At 46.9% G+C, this 21572-nt stretch overlaps 1 pseudogene; it reads right to left on the bottom strand.

Moving 5' to 3' along the window:
* Positions 1-21294, bottom strand: part of LOC144163916 (uncharacterized) — a 166093-nt pseudogene extending 144799 nt beyond the window's left edge.
* Between the last annotated feature and the right edge of the window lie 278 nt (positions 21295-21572).

Genomic DNA, 21572 nt, shown 5'->3' with positions numbered 1-21572 from the left:
ATGACGCAAAGATAAGAAGCTCCGATTTTATTGTTTTTCTATTCTATAAGGGTTTTTTATTATCATAAATAGTGTATGATACTCTCTATCACAGCAAAAAACATGACCAATTTTTGCTTCTGAGGTACTTGCCTTAAAGGAGTAGTGACACGACATTTCTCGCTTTCAGTTTTTATGCTGTAAAGAATACCTATTGGCCCAGTAATTACGAAAAACGAACCGAAAGCCGTCAGCCGCCAACACAGAATTAATTATAGCACGTTTATTGCAACCAATTTCAAATTTGGTCGCCACGCGGGAAAATGGCCGTTCGAAGGCCAGCCTGCAAGCGGGCCAGCCTTACGTCACGGTCTCACCCGTGACGTCAGGGACGTTTTTCTTTCCTCCATGCTTTCACAGAATCGTCTGCTACGATTGCACATGGTCCGTACTCGCCCGCGCAGTCGACATGTCGTCTGAATCGTCAGACTCGGATGAGTCGCTGCCACCCGACAGACAGAACAACTTTATTTGGCCAGGCGATTAGGCCGGCGATGTCTTCGCCGTCGTCCGTTTTTTAATATCACTGCGGCTTGAACTGGCGCAGACCGTGATAGCAACAGCTTGTCGCCACTCTTCTAATCAATTTTATCGCGAAAAAGAAGTTCCACATGCGAGAAAGTAGATGTTATAGTATAGTAGATGTTATAGTGTTGAAAAATTCTGCTAGGGGTTGTTATCAGCGCTGAATTTAAAAGTGGCGTTCAGATATTAGCCGCGATTGTAAGCCTACGCTGACCGGCAGCGGTGCTTCGGCGCTCCGACCCAGCACTGCTGGCACAGCGGTGCGGCGAGCGGCCGAAAGATGGCGCCACCTGCGTGCTAGAATCAAAACAGGCTGCGGCAGATGTCTTGGTCACCGATCGCTGAAACGGAGATTATTGCCAAAATAAAGCTCCATATGCGATAAAGGTGATTATAGTGTGGTGAAAATTTGTGTAAGGGATGGTCATTCGCAGTTGCACAGATACCAGCGATCAAATAGTCGCCACGATACCAACGATACTAAGTCTAAAGTTCCTAACACCCAAGGTGACCCGTGCTACCCGCTGGCTTGGGCGACAGTTCTAGCGGCCGCCGCTGCGCACGAACTCAGACCACGTTTAGCGCTGCATGTCGTCGCGTGGAAAATAATGCATCTTGGCGTCGTCGTCGATTTGTTCGGACAGGCTTCCACGAGCAGTACTTCGCATACCACGAGCTTGCCATAGCACAACTTGGGCGAGCTTGGCGACGCGCACCACCGCGTGCCCGTCGACATCGCGCACCGCGCGGCGCCGGCACCGCGCAGTTTTCGGCACCAGTGCAAGGGAATACCATGAGCAGGCCACGAACTGAAGAGCAAAGACGTCGAACACGCAACGTTTACAAGCATTGCTCACACAGCTACGCCCACGTCTCCTGCCAAAACGAATACCACCGACAACAGCAGCGCAGGATATCGTTTCCGGTTCCGAAAACGACTATATGACGTCACCCTGAACCGCCCAGACCCGCAGGCCGATGTTTCGTCACGCCGAAAGCGATTTCGCTAGTGCTGCCGATTTGTGAAAGCTCGAGGCCTTGGCAATCAAAAGCGATTTTAGATGTGATTCCGGCCTCGGATCGCTGCAAAAATGTCTGTGAGGCATCTCTACAAACTACTGAAGCCAATGATATCATTTTGTAGGCGTCAAACTTTGGTGTCAGTACTCCTTTAAAGGGAAGCTGAAGCGCTTTTCAAAAAAATTGAGTTAGAGGCATGTATATAGTTTCCTCCGCGCTGACTCCGAGTATCGCATTGAATTTTATCGTACATGCGTCCAACCGGAATTTATCTTGCAAAACGCATGGTCCCATTTGAAAGACGCGCGTTTTTCGTCTTTGACGCCTCTGATTCATTGCGCCCGTCATGACGTCAAAGGAAGACACCCTTCGACCGCACGGGTTGTCGGAAGCATTGGGAACGAGCGCATGGCAGCGGCGCTTGCCTTTTCGGCAATTTAGCTTGCAGTTTAGTGTTCGCACTTGGCTGCAAGTTTATTTTCCAACTTCCCGTGATGTTCGTTCAAGTATCTTGGAGCTTGAATTCGCTTTACACAACCGAGAACCCTAAAGCAGTGACTGTGGCGTCGGATAGAGGGTTCCGTCAATTTTTTCTGAATTAGGCAACCAGCATAGGGGGTTTCTATGCCCTATGTTAATATTAGGTAGTGTCTGAACTGCTTGTTACAATATACGAAACCATTTATGTCCGAGATTAAGCGGCGTTTTATAAACAATCTACCAGCGAAAAGCACGTAAGTACACTGCGCGAAAAAATAGCGTTCATGCGCTGTAAACATATATGCGAGGCATATGTTTCCGCTAAACGCATAAACCAACAAGCGGGCTCTGCTTCCGAATTTCCTTTGTTCGTTCTTCGCCCACCCCACCCCCCTTACTCATCCACATAAACAGACCCACTCGCACGCGCGCCAGCGCCATTTGGGCAGCGGCGCTAAGGCGCCTCCCCTATCGCTAGCTGCACTTCGATGAGTGGCGTCTTACTGCTTTACTTGCATTTATTCTGAAAACACTGAAGTATACTTGCGCCTCCGCAGCCTTATCGGCTTCATTTTCGCGTGTCCGTTGCGGATTCTGCTACAATGTTACGGCCACCTCGTTATAATTAACAGACCAGTCGGACAAGGTAGTTACGTTGTACTTACGTTACTTTAGGTAACAATCACCGAACGTTTGTGATAATGAATCGTTGGCCTGTTTCAGCATTTCTAGATTTAAGCATCTACTGCTCTAGTCGGACAAAGCCCGTATATTTACTCTTCGCTCCTACTTTTTTTAGTCTCATCTTTATATATATCAACGACTATTGCTGGAGCACAGTTGAGGTTCAGCGGCAACCAGTGCTTGCCAGGTTATGATATGCAGCCACACGGAATCTTGGGCAAGGAATTAGGCCTCCGCATTCAACAGAAAAATATGTTACGGGGGTGGTTCGGAGTGGGTTTTTTTTCGTTCTATACAAATATTACCTTATGGTGGCATTTATACTTGCGAAATAAGTAATGTAGTGGTCTTGGTTCTTTTACTCTGTAAGAATAGTGTTTATCTATTAGCCGGGAGAGAACTTCTATCAGGATTGGCCCCTTGCTTTATTTTCGCCAAAATTAAGTTTTTTTGAACACTGTTCTAAGCCTATAGGGAAAGAAAACTGACAGCTTCAACGAAACTGGTATTTCCTGAACAAATGTGACTTTGTTTATGGAACAGAACGAAACATCCCGGGCTAAAGTACACCAGTATTCACCATCCTTCCTAAATCTAGCATATAATGTGAATATGCATGTCCGTCTCATCAAAAACAAAAGCAAAATAGAAAAAAAAACACGTTGGAGCGTTTTACAAAGTATCTAACGTAGTGTACTATATTCTCTGTCATGAAGTACAGCCACCTCGATTGTCGATTCGGTATGTTATGAAACATCCCGGCGTGGTATTATCCTGCTTAAGAATACGGCATGGTAACGTATGACTCGTTTGGCGTTCGTGCGTACTTTTTGAACACGGAAATGGTACAAATAAGTCCTATCCACAACAAAAACAACAAAAAGTATCCACAACAAAAACAACAACAGGTATCGTTCTTCCTGTGGCGAGCCTCTGCAGGAAACACGGCGAAAAGAGCATGGCAGAGGCGGCCGATCCGGTCAAGTCCAGGTATGACGTTTACAGCCGGTTTTCGCTGCGCTCTTCGGTCTTCCGGCATCGTGCGGCGAGATGGGGGCGGGGCGTCGGGCCACTTGTGTTTGCGTATTGCGCCGCTTCTATTGCATTTATTGGGAGAATAGTTCGTACACAGGAACTATTCAATGTGTACTTCCCGCTAGTCAACTTCTCTTTTAATTCTAAAACCGCTTCACCTTCTCTTTAGGTTTACATCTATTTTCTTTCTTTTTTTTACCATAATAAGGTAGATGCATTTATGTTGATAATTTAAGGTTGTTGATAACGTGTGCCCTTCAAGTATAGCTTACGCATTTGAGGTACTGCGTCCGAACAGCCGGAGAACTGGAAAATTGTGCACCATTTTTATGAGGTTTAGTACATACCACGCAATAGCTACTTGCCTGCTTATGGATGTCAAGTCCCAGTGTGCATATTTTGTTTTCCAAAAAAATGCTCTAAATATCAAATCGTCTAAGGTCCAGCGACGCCCAATCTCTCCACAAAAGATGGTGCCCAAAATTTTGAGGCCACGCCAAGTGGCTTTCCAAGGCGGCACAAGTTCTCCTGTATTGTATTTTCTCTGTTGTACCATTACCGCCAGCATCGTTGCCCACTGTCAGCAATACTGGAATCAGCGTGCCATGTTTGTCCAGCACCAAGACAGCCAAGCGACTTTGGGGAACGTGCCTGTAAAATCGACACTGACGCCACCAGGCATCCGACAGATATTCTTAACGTTGTGTGGCTGCGCCTGGATGTTATTGATTTAAACGTCCGGCGTTCACCATCATGACCTCATATTATGAGAAGGTTCGACGGACGATTCGGCATCAAATAATATCAATCTTGCGGTGGCGCGCGGCTTCGCGCACGTAGTGCCGGAGCACACAAAAGTAAAGTCATTGGAACTATCCGACACAAGTTCGCTCAGCTGCTGAAACTAGGCGCCCCGCATATCGGCCGGGCGGACACTCGCCCTGCTGTCCAACGGCTGGACACGAACATGCCCGGGCCTAACAAAGGGGCACCGATGAGTCACCTCCCCACACTTCGCAGAGCAATCTGATGGAAGACCTTCGCGTACATTCACCAAATTCAAACAGCTGCCAGTGGAGGGTTCGTATTGGAGAATTTAAACTGCAGCAGGCCAAAACGAATCCCAGGGGCTATAGGAGCCAAAGCCAGGTGAAGGGAAATCGACGACGAAGACTGTCAGCTGAGACGTGCTTCCACAAATATTTTAGCACACTCTCTCCCCTCTTCCCTTTATACGACCCGGCTATGTATTACACTTGTACATGTTGTCCATAACTCTATCAACTCACAGTCGCCTCGACTGCTCCATCGCTCAGCTCTGCGAACAGTGGCCATGAGACCAGCGTGCCACCTTTACAGCAGCATGCACGCACGCACACAGACGCACACCTGCACAAGCACGCCCGCACCCAAGCATGCTCCCAACACGCGCGCACGGGATCTCACACAGACACGCAGACGCGCACTCACACATAGTTTGGTTTAATAGCAGTTCCGTTTCGACCGTACTTCGTTCCGGTTCAGTTATGCTTTAATTGTATTACGTACCGGCCCTGTTCTCTATAACAAAACGTGTCGTTACTACAACACAAGTTTAGTACAATAAAGAAATTTTTCCGTAAAGTTGGGTCATTTTGGAAGGGAGGCTATGCGCAGTGAAGACGAGGACTGTGACCTGGTGAGAGAGGCGCTAGTGTCAACTATTCGCAGTCAATAGAAGCTCCTGCATCGTCTCTTCACCATCCTCGCCTTTCTTATGAACTGTTTTTGCAGAAGAGAATGTGCTTGGTTCTTTTACGTGCGTATCCTAGACGATACCTATCAACATTGATGTCTTGGTGCTGGTAAAACATGGCTATGAATTGTTATTTATGTCAAGATTTTGGTTTTAAATGAATGGCATGAAAACAACATAAATGCAGTATTGATACCTTTCATTCGTAGAATATTATGGCGGTTACAAGGTTTATAATTAATCAGATATATGTTAAGCCGACATTGGTGTGCAGCATAAGTTTTGTATCCTTTTACGATGTCGGGCTGTCTTCATGTAACGTATGTTACCAGTGATAAAACACTTTGAGTTATTCGTTTCTCATGAGTTAAAGTGTAAGCGACCAAGAATGACTGCATGGTAAAAGACTTTGGTAGTAGGTTTTGGCTGAAGTAGGAAATACCGTTGATTTGGACCCCTTAAAAGTAGAATTTGAAAGGTGCGATAACTTTGCCAACGCAATGAAGTTTTTAACGAAAAATTTGTGAACAATGGCGTAAAGGGATGTAGGTATCAGGATTAAAATGGCCGTAGCCATAGTAATAGCCCCTAATTATTCCACTGAAATAATTAGTGGAACAGCAGGAGAGTAAATTTACCGAAATGATAAAAGCTGAGGAAATAACAGCCTACATTTTGTCAAATAAATAATTATTCTTTGCAAAATACCTTTTCGGCTATTTTGCTAACAAACAACGAATAGCAACCCGAAGATATCTACGAATGCATTCACTGACACCTTTTTGGCGACAGGAATGGTTTTTCTTATTCTTAATTTCTAGGGAATAAACCAGGTCTAAAGACTTTCTTACGGATATTACCCAAATTACGCAATACGTCATTGGCTGTCAGCTTCCTTTTGGGGAGTTACATGGTCCACTACCGGGTCCACTAGCTTTAATAAGAACCATGATTAACAGGCTTCATCTGACAATGAAGGCCGCAGGTAGAAGTAGTGAGCACAGAGCGACAAACGGGACAATGAAGGGGTCATTTGTAAATTTTCGGTGGCGGTAGAATGTTTGCCAAGAGCATGGACGATATCACCACGTCCAGTGAATTCTTGTAATTTTAGTCACTTGGATTACCACGTGGTTACGCGAGAACTGTTTCGTGGTGCGGTCTGCAATACTCACAGAAGATCTAGTACGTAAGTACTGTACAGTGCACTGACACCCTCTTCTTCACGCATGGCCATCTGTCAGGATGTTATGCTCCATTACATCGCCCGGAAAGAAATGATTACATTCAAATAACACTGCAAAAATACAGCGTGTAAAAAATGAGGATCCTGTGCGAAATCCCCACGACCAAATGGTTCGAGGACCTGAATTTTTCACAACGTGATGCAAGAAGATATTGAATCGTAACTTCTGCGAATAAATTTTATGAATAATGGCCGGAACATCCCGGCATCCTACCCGATAAACCAGATTTACGAAGTGGAATAGCGGGGTTCCGATCGTGGCATGGCTTGCGGTGGGCCGCCGCAAACGCCACTTCCTTTTTTCAATGAAATTTGTGTTCCAAAAACGGGAATAACTCAGCCTGCTTGATTAATTTGTCTGGGATATTAGGGAAATTTCAATTTGCACCTCCAGTGATGCTCGTTGATGGTTTCGATGCGTTTGTCCACACGGCTGACTTTCAAACAGGCAACCTGCAATAAATAAAGGGTAAATTTGCTAGAGTATGTGTGCTGCCATAAGTGGTTCGAGTGTTAACTTTTGCACCGACAGACATCTGGGCTGGATTAACCTGTATGATCGTAAACCGAAATGTCGTGCCCACACCGGCTTTTAACTTGATGGTAAATCGTCCCTCTTTTAAGTTATTGTTTGGAAGACGTGTGTATATTATAAGCAATAATCACTTCTACAAAAGTTATATAATATTTCTTAAAGCAATGCAATATTACTACTTAATATACCCGCAAAAATGAGATGCAGCTTTAAAAACCTTTTTGAAATATTTCCACTACACATAAGTGTTTTTGTAATTTTAAAGTTGGTTTTGTGCTTTTCATGTATTGAAGTATTCTTTTGCTTTAGATATAACGTGGCAAATATTAACTTGTAGCAATCACGCGGTCTCCATGTAGCGATATTTATAGTAGAGCTATTTTAAAATAAAGTTCTTATAATGCGGAGAATTATTGGGATGGATGTGGGTAACACAAATCTGTAAATTTATATTTGAAGGTGTTTATGTAGCCCCACAAACATTCTGGCTCAACAGGCGATGTTGTCTTCTATGTGCACCCGACGTAAGGTTGCACTGTGAATTTTACATTATGTAAGTCCGTACATGCTGAGACGCCTCATCGCGGAATACGTAGTAGTAGAAATCTGCAAAGTCATTGGTTGAAAGGATGGAATTCAAAGGTTTACGCCAGCAAACCACCGCGGTGTGTCGTTTTCTTAGGCTGAACTATTTGTTTTTTTTCATTATTAATTCCCATGAATATACGCATGGGTTGGCGAAAAATAGTCTAAAATGTTATAGCCGGAAACTTTTTATTCCCTGCATCCTGGATTGCACGAAGCATAACATCGGGTTTAACCACAAATACCGTTCTAGTGAACCAATTATCAAACTAAACTAAATTTCTCGCAAGGAAATGCCATAAACTCAAAAGCCGCAATAACGTCGCATCCGTGAGAGCGCATAACCTGCTTAAAATTAGGGGTAGAAAAATAATAAAGAAACGAGTGAAAACAGCATTATGCTGGTTTAGAGTAAGTACACGTCACATTCCGTACAGTAAATAGGAGTATTGGCCAAGGACATCAAGTTCGTACCGAGAAAAAATCCCCGGCCATCGCCAGCAACATGAAACCTTGGGTGGAGCGAGACATGCAGGGTATGGGTGCACTCTTGGCGGCTTGGCGTTTTTGCCAACGGAGATGAAACCGATGGGGGGTGCAGGTATACGGTTTTGCTTGAAGCACGAAGCGGTCTAGTGCGCGTGTTGCGGAAAGAAGCGTCCATTTGTGTTCATTTAGTAATGAGTGAGTGACACGTTTTAATAAATACGACAGGCCATGAGGCCATGAGGCCCTGAGGGGAAGGGAGGAACGGGAGGGGAGAGAAAAGGACAGGGAACCCTTCACAATTCATATATTAGCATAACCCACCTATTCACAAAATGGATACTTCATCAGTCAGTGGCACCAAAATGCAGTTTGCCCTGTTGACATTGGTCGTGGCTGGGCACGGTCAGTCCGGGACAGTCTGTCAGACCGCTACACCTTTTGACCCGCTCCTTCCGAAGCAGGAATCTCCGGCTCGCCAAAACCAGAGCGTGGTATAGGGGCAAATAAAAAAACAAGTTCTTAGGGATTTAATAATTTGTCATTAGACGGCATATATTGCCCCTAAAACAATGACATTCCAGCAGTGCATCCAATGTAGACGTGAAGGGGACTGTAGGGAGATCAGCGGAAGCTTGTTTATTGCAAGCGGCCTTTCCCCATTGCCTGTTGCATGGTAAAATATGGCCATCTACGAAAGGAGTATGGTTAGAGAAGACCACTGTAACTCTTGTGTTATTGACAGATTCGACAATGAATGATATGGCGATGAGCCGCTAAGACGACTCTATCGTTACGCCGAGTTTTATTTACTTGTCATTAATAATTACTTCACAGTGAAGTTGTAAACGTCACAGAACTGCCGTCTGCAGTCAATCAGGGTCATCTATGGAGGCAAGCCTGTGGTCAGAAATCTGCCGTAAATGTTGTTCTACCAGACCTCTACGGAAAGAAATTACATAACAATTACCTGCTACTAAAACTGTGCACTAGAGCTCCGCTGATCATCCCTATGCACAGGGTAGAAGGACACTGAATTTTTTGGAGATCAGCTATCACCCGAACACATATAAAGTTGTGTTTGCGTGCTAGAGTATACGCCTCGAGTGCGGCCTGTAGGGGCGCCACTGAAATCCCCCTAGCGGCCCGTTTCGAAAGCAACCACGGGAGTCTCCGGCCCGCTCCCCACTGTCACCGTTGCTTTCGGGGCCCGTTCACGACGGAGATTTACCGTTTGTATGCGTTGGAAATACATATTTATGTGGAGCAGTCACTCGGCTCGCAAATGTGTGTTTACGAGAGTGTAAATGTGTCTGACGCGATCTTAGCTGGTACATTCGGTCTGTACAAGGGACAGGTGTGCGTCACAGGTCGGCGTCGCGAAACAGGGATATGCATATGGAGATGATTGTGATTCCGCTGCCCTGAAATTTACTAACAGTGTCTCCGTAAGCATAATTTCCCCAAATGGTCATGCCATGGCTATACATTACGATGTAAATCAGTCTAGTGGAGCGCTTATACCTGACAGCACGCCACGGCGTGCTGTCTGCAGTTATGCTTGCAGTTATGCTTGCTAATATCATACCTCAGACATTGATCACTACCCTGGACATAAATTTCACAAATATTCTATGAATTAAGTACGATGGATAATCCAAAATTATACCCGGAATCAGCGCGCGACAAAAAAAAATAATGCTGGGGCATCTTGTAGTGAGGTGAGCGCCCGCAAACATTCATATATGTTAGATATATCCTCCGCGAGCAGGCCGGAGAAGGGCTTCTACAGTAATGCCCATTCGCGACTAACCGTTTTTTCGAAGCATAGTCATATGACGCAGGGAGCCTGCAGAATCTAGCACAGACGGAAATATGAAGGCCTTATCAGATATCCCACTCTTCTAGGGACACCTTTTACCAGTTTTGAACTAGTATACCTCAAAAAATGCGTTCGCCGAGGGATCAGCTGTTAGTTGAAGTCTAAAAACTAGAGCGGCGTGAACAAGTAGCTTGTGTGTGTGATTACTAAAACGTTCTATCCTTGATTTCGCTCCACAATCGCACACAACAATACGTATGCGTCCCCCTGCTGCTCCCTATGTCTCGAGAAATAGCAGTGCATTTCGCACACTTGGTGTTCTAAGTCTTACCCGGCTTAAGTTTATACGAACGTCTTAGGCAATTCAGAAGCTGCACTGAGTTTTTTTTTTTATTTCTGTATGAGCTATTTTGTTTCTTCCGGACTTGCAGACCATTACTTTTTCAGTGGTTTAATTCACTTTTCTTGGTTCTTGCTATAAGGCATAAGTGCACATCTTTCACGACGCAGAGCCTTGGAATATACTTACCATTTTCGCGTTGATTCTTATAAAAGGCACAGGTTATTATCAGGTATTGGGTAATCGCATTACCGAATTATACTTTTCTACGACGCATATATTCGTAATGAGGCCGCATTCGTTGTCCGCGCTGCAAAACAAAACACACCTCTCACTGGGCCAGTATCAGGTTTAAACGAGGCGACAATAAAATTCACTTGTGCCGGACATATTCGGAGGGGACAGCGGTGGTATCCTGCTGCCGTCGCCGACGCCCGTAACAGCGGCCGAGAAGGACGCAGAGCCGCGTTCCCGGATAGCTATTGTTGGCTAAACGTACTGTTTACTTACAGACGTCACCATAACAAGTCACCATAACAGACGTCACCATAACTGCAAGCGCTGACACTCCGAGCAAGCGACGTCGAATCGGTTGGCGTCGAACTCCTGCTCAAACAGCTGTTTCGCGCCGGAGCAAAGTTCAGCGGGATTGTCACCCCGACATCTTCAGATTTCTGCTTCCCGCTATTATGGGGGCCTTCAGTAATTGCACGTAAGCTTAGCGCCCTAGGCCTGATCCTCGTTGGTGGTGTTATTCGGTCGTATTTGCAACCGCCGTTATACTCACGCCAGTGCTCTTCGCAGGTCCGCTGTCTTTCCCGCTGCACCAACGCGCGTCCTGCCCGCAGCTCTGCCCGAAAGCAACTAGGCTGACGCCTCCAGTCCAAGTATGACGTCACAATAAAGATTCCCGCACATTTGCGGGCGCACTTCTGGCGAGAGAGGGTCGGAAAAAAGGGGTGCAGACAGCGCAAGAGAACACCGCGTACGCATAGCCTCGGCATGTGCAGGGAACAGGGCCTCAGTGCTGAGAAAGCGAGCGGCTTCCTAACACGAAAGTGTTTCATGCCAGGGTACACCTAGGTCTGACTATGTCATATCCGTCACTGGAATGACATCGCCAGAAAACCGCGGCTGCGCCAAGATTCCAGCCGGGTGCTCCGTTTCCGCAACGGGAGGTTCCAGGCGCTACCGACTCTGCAACGAGATGAAGCGCATACAGTCATATGAACGCGCCATATATCTTTCCTACAACCTCTACTTTTTTTATGGTTCTGCCACCTAAGAGAGGTAAAGTGAGTGGTGCATCATGATGCTAATGACCGCCGACAGTTGGCGCCAGTTGAACTCATTCGAACGCAACCGTCTGCCGCACACTCCACGGAGCGGGGACGCAGTGGTTGCACATTTGCGAAAGCGACGCGGCAGCAGGTTGTTGTCTCCAAGCACAACCACAAGACAGCCCCGCAAATCATGCTCTTTCGCTGCAGCGGACCGTGAGTTCACCAAACGATTCCGGGGCAACCGGTTCAGTTTCTTTCGCAGGGTTTGCGAGCGCGTGTGGTTTCATTCGTGTTTACGCAGTGCTCCAGCGCGTGCAATCCAGTGTCTAATGTTGATAAGTCTGACGCTACCTTACCGAGGAAATTTAAATAGTGATGTGCAAGTTCATATCTATGCAGAATAAACATTCATCTGATCCTGCGAAGGCACATCTCACTTTTGTGTTTTACCGATTCCTATGAAAGAGGGATACACACTATTTTGTTTGCCCTACGGAGAAAAAAAAACCCGCGGCAAGCCGAAACCAGCACCTACGTAAAATAACAAACTGCCGATTTTGTGCGGCCGTTCTCCGAGGAGAAAATCCTGGCAATCTGGCTTTCACTGTCATCTACGCACAAGGCCACAAAAGCGCTCCTGTGCTTCCTAAAAGCAACGAACTTGTACAGCAGACTGTAGCGCTAGGGACGGCTTTGTGAAGTCAATGAACTCTATCGCCTTTTGCGTCGTGGTGCTGGCCACACCTCTTTACGCTCCCTCTTTACCTTCCCCTTCTTTTACTACTGTCATCTTTTTTTCCCATATCTCCTTTTATCCACGTGTAGGATAGCAAACTAGGCCACACCCTGGTTGACAATCCTGCCTTTCCTTTACTTCTATTCCTTCCTTCCTTGCCCAATATTTACTCGACTCTACGTTCACAGAAAAGTCAGTGTCAAACCGAGCACGGTAGGATTACTAAGCTTCCCAACTCCCATTCGGAAAGGGACAGCAGAGCTCGCGCTCTGCTAGAAGGCGCGGAGGACCCCACCCCGACATCATGATTAAAACTGTGCTGAAAACGAACTCCAACCAAACAGTCATGACATCTAGAAGGTCATATCAGTGGGCGACTCGTAACCCCTTGGGTGTTCTTGGTATTTTTGTGCTCTCTCGCTACTCGAACACTATTTGTGGACGCATGTGGCCCGGTCAACTCAGACAGTGTGAGGAAGGCATGTCGTCCAAACTCCCATTGTTTTTTTTTTCAATTGCCCAAATTGCCATTGAATATCCTGCCATTAACCAAGCTGCCATTTTTTGTGCTCATTTGTCTCTAGTGTTGGAATGAAGTGATTGCCACTACAGGTAACCAGTGCACCCTTGTTCATTTTAAATGTGCGCGAATAAATTGAGGGCTGCATCATTGCGCGTCAATGAGCAGTGCACCGAGAATCTTCACAGTACAGAAACTTTTATGCGATTGTTCTTGCACGCTTCCGTTAGAGCAATGCTCGGTGTTTTATTTTGTATATATCCGTTTGTGAAATGTCGAGAGTTTAAATACACTTTTCAAACTGTCATCTCATCGCAACAGTGACCATTCTCGTCATTGGCTTCCCGAAAATGGAATACAACGTAGTGTCAGACGTGCTTCTAGAGAAGGAATCAACAAGCAAAAACATTACGCATTATACAAAAATAAAATGGACATTCGTAATGACTCACAAACAAGAATATCGCATGTTGACATGTAAATTTTCTTTTCACATAGGCCTAACTTAGCACGAGTGCTCGACTGATCGGGTGTTTATCAAATATACTAATGCCGACTGGTAAAACATAACAGACGGTCACAATGAAACCCACAATACTTGAGCATGTGCTATAGTAGTCGAAAGGCCGTGCTTTCAATAACGCTGTCTTTATAGGAACTTCGGCTGTACACTCACAAGCCACAAAATATCTAAATAGTCACGTTCGCCATCCGCTTCACAGTTTGTGATGACTTTTACCCAACAAGCCAAACAACCTTCGCTTGCTGACTGACCAGAGTTGCTGTTACTTTACGAAGTGGCCACGACTTCGTTAAATTGTGATGTCCTGTTGTCATTTTTTATATAGTGGTTTTACAACCATTTGTTATCGTTATGATGCCGGCTTGAAATGTGTCCTTTTTTCCAGTGGGCATGGGCAGAGCTGTATGGCCGCTATTTTTTACGCCGCTTCAGAATTCAGAGCGGAAGCGGTATGTCATAATTTTTTTAAGTATCAGAGAAAACGTTTTCATTCTACGAAGCACCAGCCTACGTAGCTATCGGTAAAGTTACGTCTGGCAATCTCAAATTAATACCAGTGAATATTCATTAACAGTGACTCTAGCTGGTCGGCGTGCGGTAGCGGTTTGGCCAGAGGGTGAAAATTAAGACATACTGCTGTAGTTGATTTTACTGAGGCGCGGGAAACTGTTACTCGGGCTAGTTAGTGGCCAGATGCGGTTTTGCGGGTTGGATCAAAGTCAAGCACGATTACATTGAGAGACGGACGACGAGCGTGAAGCCTAAGACGTACCTTAAGCCTGTCAGAACCACGTGACATTTGTGCGAGAGGTTCAAACACGATTCGCAACAACATGCTCGGCGGCTCTGACGCGGTGCGAGGTAACGGTGGAGTAGTGCGACCGCCGCTGCTTTCGCTCAACACGCGATCCCTTCCTGAGACACAGCAGCTATGCACCTTGACCGACAAGACTACGGTTCGTGCTCCGCTACAAATTTCGCTTTGGGGAGTATCGTAATCGTCTGGCGTTTTTTTACGTTCTAAATATTTTGAAAGGCTCTAAGAAGTTATTTTCTTAGTAGTCACTGCAAGGGCTTGAATCCTTGCCCAAATATTTCGAAAAAGCAGATTGTAACTATTCCGTCATGATGTCATTTGCAGACCTTCTGTACACTACTTTTCCTGAAATGTTGATGCGTACCAAATTCTTCTTTTAAAAGCGAAGCTTTTTCAACTTGAGTTCCAGCAGTGCCCAGCGTGATAAAAAAAATTCCGCAGCAAACTGGAGAGCGGGAAGATGATAGTCTAAGAATTATGAGGCGAAGTGGAGGGTCGACAAGAAGCAGAGGAGCAGCACTGGAGAGTGAGCTTGGCGCCGCAGATGGTAGGGTGGTCAGTTGCGCCTCGGCAATTAGCTGCGATTAGTGATGACGTAACTTCTGACGTGCAGGTGTTCTAGTTAGGACAGACGGTGTGCACTCCCCGGCATCGGTGTCCGATTTACGGATAAGCCAAGTTAGAGTGAGTGAGAACTTCCAGCTTCTCTGTTTGTTAACTCTCCGCCTCTCAGTTGCGAAGGTGGCCGAATTTTTTATGCACTTTTTTGGTGTGCATAAAGGGCGTGTTGATCTATAGTTTCTGTATTTGCTCTAAGATAAGAGCGAATACATACTTCTCGGGTAATATCAAGATTTGCGTTGTCTGGTTAGGGCTGCTCGGCCATACCGCCGCCGCTACACGCGAGCGACAATTTCCGGACTATGATTGGAGTTAGTTGGCTCATTTTTATGAAAAGATGGAACAGCAAGAACGAAACAGTACCGAGCAATAGAAACACGCCGGACCGAGCCCGTTGGTGTCCTACTTGTTGCGATTCCTTGGTCGTGTTAAGCCTTCTACGACGACGTTTCCTTCCCTCCAGAAAATACCGGAAGCAGGCTCATTTAGGAGACAAGCGGCTGCTTAAGTGCTTCGAAGGCGTATGCCTCGCGATGTTTATTGACTTGCACTGTCGACAGGGCGCTATACTGTTCTTGCCGAACAATTGTTACGGGTACCTTTTATAGGCACTTCAACCCGCCCACGCGGAGAGCAAGCTATTTTACTGTATCAGTGTTCATCTCTTCATTGCGATATCTAATCCACCCACAACCACACAAATCCCACATTCGTCCATCAGAATACACATTATTTTGTCGCAATTCATACTAATCCACCTTAATTCACACCTAACTCAATTTAATTAGTCTTATTCCACCCCAATCCATTTCAATGGGATATACCAGGTTAATAACATTGACGACAAACTTCTAATCAATTACAAAATATCCGATTTCACATCATTCCAACTCATCTCATCCTCCTTAATCCGGCGCAGCCACACCTTTATAATCAAACACTACGGTCTATTGAATAATCAATAACAATTTATTCCTAATTTTATTGTTACTTTTATTTTTAATGAGTGCTCATACCACACCAGTGTGACCGATCTTAAATCTAAAGCTAACCTACCAAATCTTGCAACTAGACGCGAAATTTCCCGCATATGTCTGTACCATAAATTCTATGGCTCATCTCTTGGTAGCTGGGTCATTACGCATGCTCACATCCACTCATGCCGTATCAATCAAACAAAAGCAGTTTACCAGCCGCATGCCCATACTTCTGCGCATCTTCATTCTTTCTTTATTCAAACAGCTATAGACTGGAACGATCTCCCATTGAAGCTACGCACCACTCCGATGCCGCCAATTTCGAACGCATCATCCTTCGCGAATATTGACGACCTCACGTAATACCCCTCCCTATGGGCATTTGAAGGTATAATAAATAAAATATAATAAATAAATAAATAAATAAATAAATAAGGATGGCGACTGGGCCCATATGAGAACGGGTGGGAAGGGTGGGGTCAATTACCTTGGGACAATTTACATTTTGAGATGTACGGCAGTGGCGCGAGCAAAGCCCCAAAAGGAGGCAAACACCTGCTTGGTTGTGGCTGCGCGTGGACCATAGAGCCAGCCCTTCAAACACGTAACGCTGCTTGGCATTGACGCGTGATTTATTCAGCTATGCGACGATGATTGGCCCCTCTGGCTGCTTCATCTCCCTAGATCAAGCGAAAGCCTTCGACCGAGTGGAACATCGATACCTGGAAGGCGTTTTGCGTCAATACGGCTTTCCAGCCGACTTTGTAACAATGCTTGAGCTGCTGTACTCGAACGTGAGCATTAGACTCCTTGTCAACGGACTATTAAGTAGTCCGTTCTCCGTCACCCGTGGGATAAGACAGGGATGCCCCTTGTCGCCTCTGCTCTTTGTCATTTGTCTAGACCCGCTGCTCCGCCGTATAGATGCAAATACCGCCATCCGCGGCTTCCCGTTGCCAGGCCTAGGCCAAGTCAAGCTGTCTGCGTATGCGGACGATGTGTCCCTGTTCATTCGGGACGAGGACAGCTACCAAGCGTTTATGCGGCTATTTTATGAGTACGGTGAGCTGTCTGGAGCTCGACTGAACAGGGGCAAAAGTATGGCGGTGCGCTTCGGCACATTTGCATCTAGCCTGGCGGGCGACATAGAATGGGTTACGGGTGCTCGAGTACTTGGCGTGGTTTTCCATTCCCAGGGTGAAGTGGCGCGTAGTACGTGGATGCGCCTCCTCGAGGCAGCGAAGCAGCGTCTTGCGGTTGCGTCAAAGTTCAGACTTTCCCTCGCAGAGCGCAGCTAGATAATTAAGTCTTCTGTCTCGGCGGCGCTTTTTTATGTAGCACACGTAGCGAAACCACCGCGCCATTTCACCCGTGAGCTCGCAACGAAGTTTGGGTTGTTCTTTTGGGCGGGCAAGACAGAAACAGTGTCGCGTACGCTGTTGAGACTGCCCAAGTCAATGGGTGGTTTCAGTCTGCCTTGCTTGGAAACCATGTTTAGCGTGCTGGCCGTACGTGCAGTGTTCGACCTTGTAGACTCAACTGAGTACCCAGGGAGAGCGCTGCTGCAGTACTTTCTGGGAACTTACCGCTCAATGTTTTATGACGAACGCATTGCCGGTCCCTCTGCCGAGGAGTGACTGCCATTTTATGCCTATGTTGTCAAAACACTCAGAAACGTCCAGTCTACCTTGCCAAGGCTGAATTTTAGAGATAGTACAGCAAGCGAATTGTGCGAAAAAATGGCAGCAAACCAATTATATAATCATCAGACAGCAAGATCACGCGGTGTCCGTGGGCATCAGCTGACTTCGACGGAGCTTCCTTCTGATGTTAGGGATTTCGGATGGTTGCGTGGCTGGCAAGTTCTTCCGACGTGTGACCGTCTGGCGAGATTCGGCATTGTGCGTTCCTCACGGTGCCCGCACTGCGGGCACACTGAAACATTGGAACATGCCTTGTTTCAGTGTCGTGTAGCGGTAACGTTTTGGACTGTGCTAAGCAGGTTGTTTGGTCTTACACTTAGAATGAGCACACCTTCAAATGACACGTTGGTGAACTTCCTGATGTGTGCTGGTGCATTTGTATTATGATGAAATCGTGGTGCCGCGTGTCTTCGCGCCCGACCGCAACGGGCGATGTTTCCACTGCTGTGGCGTGTGCGGTCAATTCTTATGAATCACTTAGACAATGAGTAGGCAATTCTAGGTGAAGAAGCCTTCCTGTTAGGAAGGTGAAGAAGCCTTCCTAATTAGAGAGGACGCTGAAGGTGCTGGTCCTGGGCATAAATACGAGAGCTCGTGAACTCTTGGGTAATCCATTGGGCTATCGTGGTCTCCCGGGCAAATTTGCGGAGTGTCCTAGCTGCGTCCATACTGGATAATGGAATAGATATGGTCTCCAACATTTGCTGTGCCAAGCGGGCGGCAGCATCCGCACTTCCATTCCCGAATGCGTCATCGATTGCGTCATCGACCTAATAACTTTTGTGCAGCAGCAGAGACGCTCCAAGCGCATATGCGCTGCGCTGTTCCTGGACGTTAAAGGAGCATATGACAATGTGGAGCACGATGCCATTCTTAAGGCTTCTTTTGATGAGAAGCTATAAATGCAAATTTATGCCTCTGTGTAACTGTTTAAATCCACAAAGCGATGGCATTTTACATTCCGCCTTATTCTCGGCATGCAGTTTGCTGCATCGAGGAATATTGTGACGGTGCCACGTAACAATTTCATTGAGGCTAAAATAAACCAGCAAAGCTGGCATGTGTGGCAGATTCAAACAGGCCGCGGCGCTCGCATTCATCCTCGAAAAAAAGGAAACAACGTCATAAACACTGACACTACTGCCACACGTAGGTGGATAACAACTGTCCCCATCTCACGCTGAAGTACAAAGAAAATATTTTAAGCATTAAAAAGCACAGGACGATGTTTATTTGCCGATGGCCGTTGCATGTTGTTGGGCTTGACAGTCTGTCGGTGCCAGCCTATACTTGCACAAAGTGGGAGAAGAGCATTAAAGCTTAGCCTAAAGACCTTATGCAAAAGTGCCGCCATCTACCGGAAGAAAAACGAAACGAGCACGCCACGCCATGTTGGGGGATGGCGGTCGCGGGATTGCTTGGTACGGAGCGTGTGGGGGGCTTTCTGGGCTTGGCGATCCTTTTATATTCATATTTGAGCGCAGCAAAATAAGCGACGTGGGATCTGTGGACCTTTCTCTGGGTCTCGTCGATTTACTAGTCCTGGACAGTCCGCGGGCAGTCCGAGGACTGCGTTCGGAACAGAAGTCCCATAGGTATACATGGGGAAATCGAGCGCCGGATCGCGTCTCGGGCAGTCCGAGACGATAATCGAGGAGGCCCTCTGTTGCCCACATTTGCGAGTGACTTCGTAAATACGAATTATGCATTGAAAAAGCAGTCAGAGAGGCACCGGCAGGGAAGCTTTTGGAGGTTGTCGCGTTTCTTCTCTTTTTTTTTGGCTTTGAAAACCCAAACGTCGAAAGTACATACGTGTTAGTTCGAATCCTGCGAGTTTCTCAGGAGGTCATTCCTGAAACGCTTCGAGCCGATGTGGGCTGCCCTGAGGTTGAAATGAGGGAGGGGGGGGGGCACTCCGCGATATAGCTATACGCTAAGGATCCTCTGGGACGCAGAGGAAACCTGCAAAAAAAAACACTTCATAAAATAAATTGCATACCTGGCATTTTTTAACCGTGGAGCTGTTGTAGCTGGCCGTAATTTGTAGCGCGGAACGCGTGTGGTGTGTAACGCGGTAAACATTGCCAATACATTACCTGTAAATTGCCAATGAATAATTAAATTACCAATAAATTGCCGAGCGCAGGTGAGGGCATTCCTTGCGGCGACCGCAGAGCATCCCCAGCACACGCAAAGGCTTTAGAAAAAAAAAACTGCGAAAACCTTAAAGAGCGAGAAAATGCCGAGCGCTCGTGAGCTCGTGCCTCGCGGTGACCGCTGAGCATCCCCTGCTCACGCCCTGGACAACAAAACTGGGTGCACACTACCGCTTAGAAAATTCCGCTCGAAAAATTTCATCTTGGGAAAATAGGCTACGGTCGAACAGCAGGCGACGAGCGGTAAATGACCGATACATGGGTTACTACTTACACTTGCGCTGCTCATGGCGCTACGTGAAGGTTGCAACTCTCGCGGATCCCTTATTTCCTGTAACGTTTGGCAAACGAAATAATGCGTAGTACTTCCATAAAAGCCCACCGAACGTCCAGAATAAAAAAAACGCGCAAAGCACGAACGGCAGTCTCAAAACTCATCCCACATGAGTTGACATCGGTCAGCTCGTACATGAGTACGAGCTGACCGATGCAGTGCGCCTTAACTACCAGCGGGCAGGAGTGCTTGGCGGCAGATACAGGGCTAGAAAATAGCTCACTTTGGGAACTTTTTAGTCGTGCACATATTATTCGTTTCGTGACTATGCATGCGATCTAGGTATAATATTACTGCACGAAGGGAAGTCGACACCCGCAAGCGAGTTCACGCAGGGCTCGAATTAAGCTTCCGTTGAGAAATAGAAAACAAAGATGTGTACGCTATTTCTGTGGTCGTCGTCGTATCATCTTTCTGCACAGCAAGTTACACGGCAGTATTTAATTATCCTGTACAACGATAAAGGCCGACGTGCGTGGAGCTAACCCCGGGCTATCCCGTATACTCTGGTATCCGGACATCCGCAGAATCCCCCAACATGGCGGAAGCGCAAATGGTTCCCGCAAGAGGGCGCCAGTTTTTGCATAAAGTCTATTGGATTCTCCCTTTGCAAATAAAATGGCAAAAACCAAGGCTCCCGTGTCGTCACTACTTGCAAAAAAAATGCATAAAGCTTTGGATTATAAAAGAAATTTGTAAACTGCCAGAGCCGTCACTACTGCAAAAAGAAGGCATAAAGTTTCCGGTTATACACAAAAATTACCTTCTACCCGCAGGGGATCCCTGAGTAGTATGCGAAGCAGCCATGGGGTCGACTCAAGTCGACTGCATTTAGGTTGTCCGCAGACATCCTGCTCACCTCGTCTATGATCACGCATTTCACGTCGCGGAAGGCCACGCTAAAGGTGTTCAACTCGCTGGCGCTGGGGCCTCCGTCCTTGTTGGGGCCGGTGGTCTTCCGAGAGAGCTTGAAACCCGCGTGCACCGTGGATCCCCCACTGCCACAGCCGCCTTTCCGGGGCACGCGCAAATGACGAACGCGTTGTAGGCGGTGTTGTTGCCGGTGTTGCTGTAGCGGCTGCAGAGGTCCATGGCAAGCCGGAGGAAGAACGTCTTCCCCCAACCGGCCAGTCCGGTGAAGAATACCCGTAACGGAGGTACTGATGGCGTCGCCTGCCGGTGGATAATCTCGCGCAGTAGCTCATGTTCCGCGTGTGTCATCCTCATCAAGTTGTAGTATTCGTCCTGGTTCATGATGTCCTGGCGCTTGCGCGCGGCCTCGTACGGACTCGCGTGTTTGATCAGGCGCACCAAGTCTTGGCTCGGGATCAGGTCGGCGTCTTCGTGTTCCGGGTGGACGATCACGGCAG

The sequence above is a fragment of the Haemaphysalis longicornis genome, unplaced genomic scaffold (genome assembly GCF_048455015.1).
Source record: "Haemaphysalis longicornis isolate Haplotype H1 unplaced genomic scaffold, Haemaphysalis longicornis Haplotype H1 scaffold_13, whole genome shotgun sequence".
Lineage (NCBI taxonomy): Eukaryota > Metazoa > Arthropoda > Arachnida > Ixodida > Ixodidae > Haemaphysalis > Haemaphysalis longicornis.
This window is presented reverse-complemented; position numbering and strand designations above follow the sequence as displayed.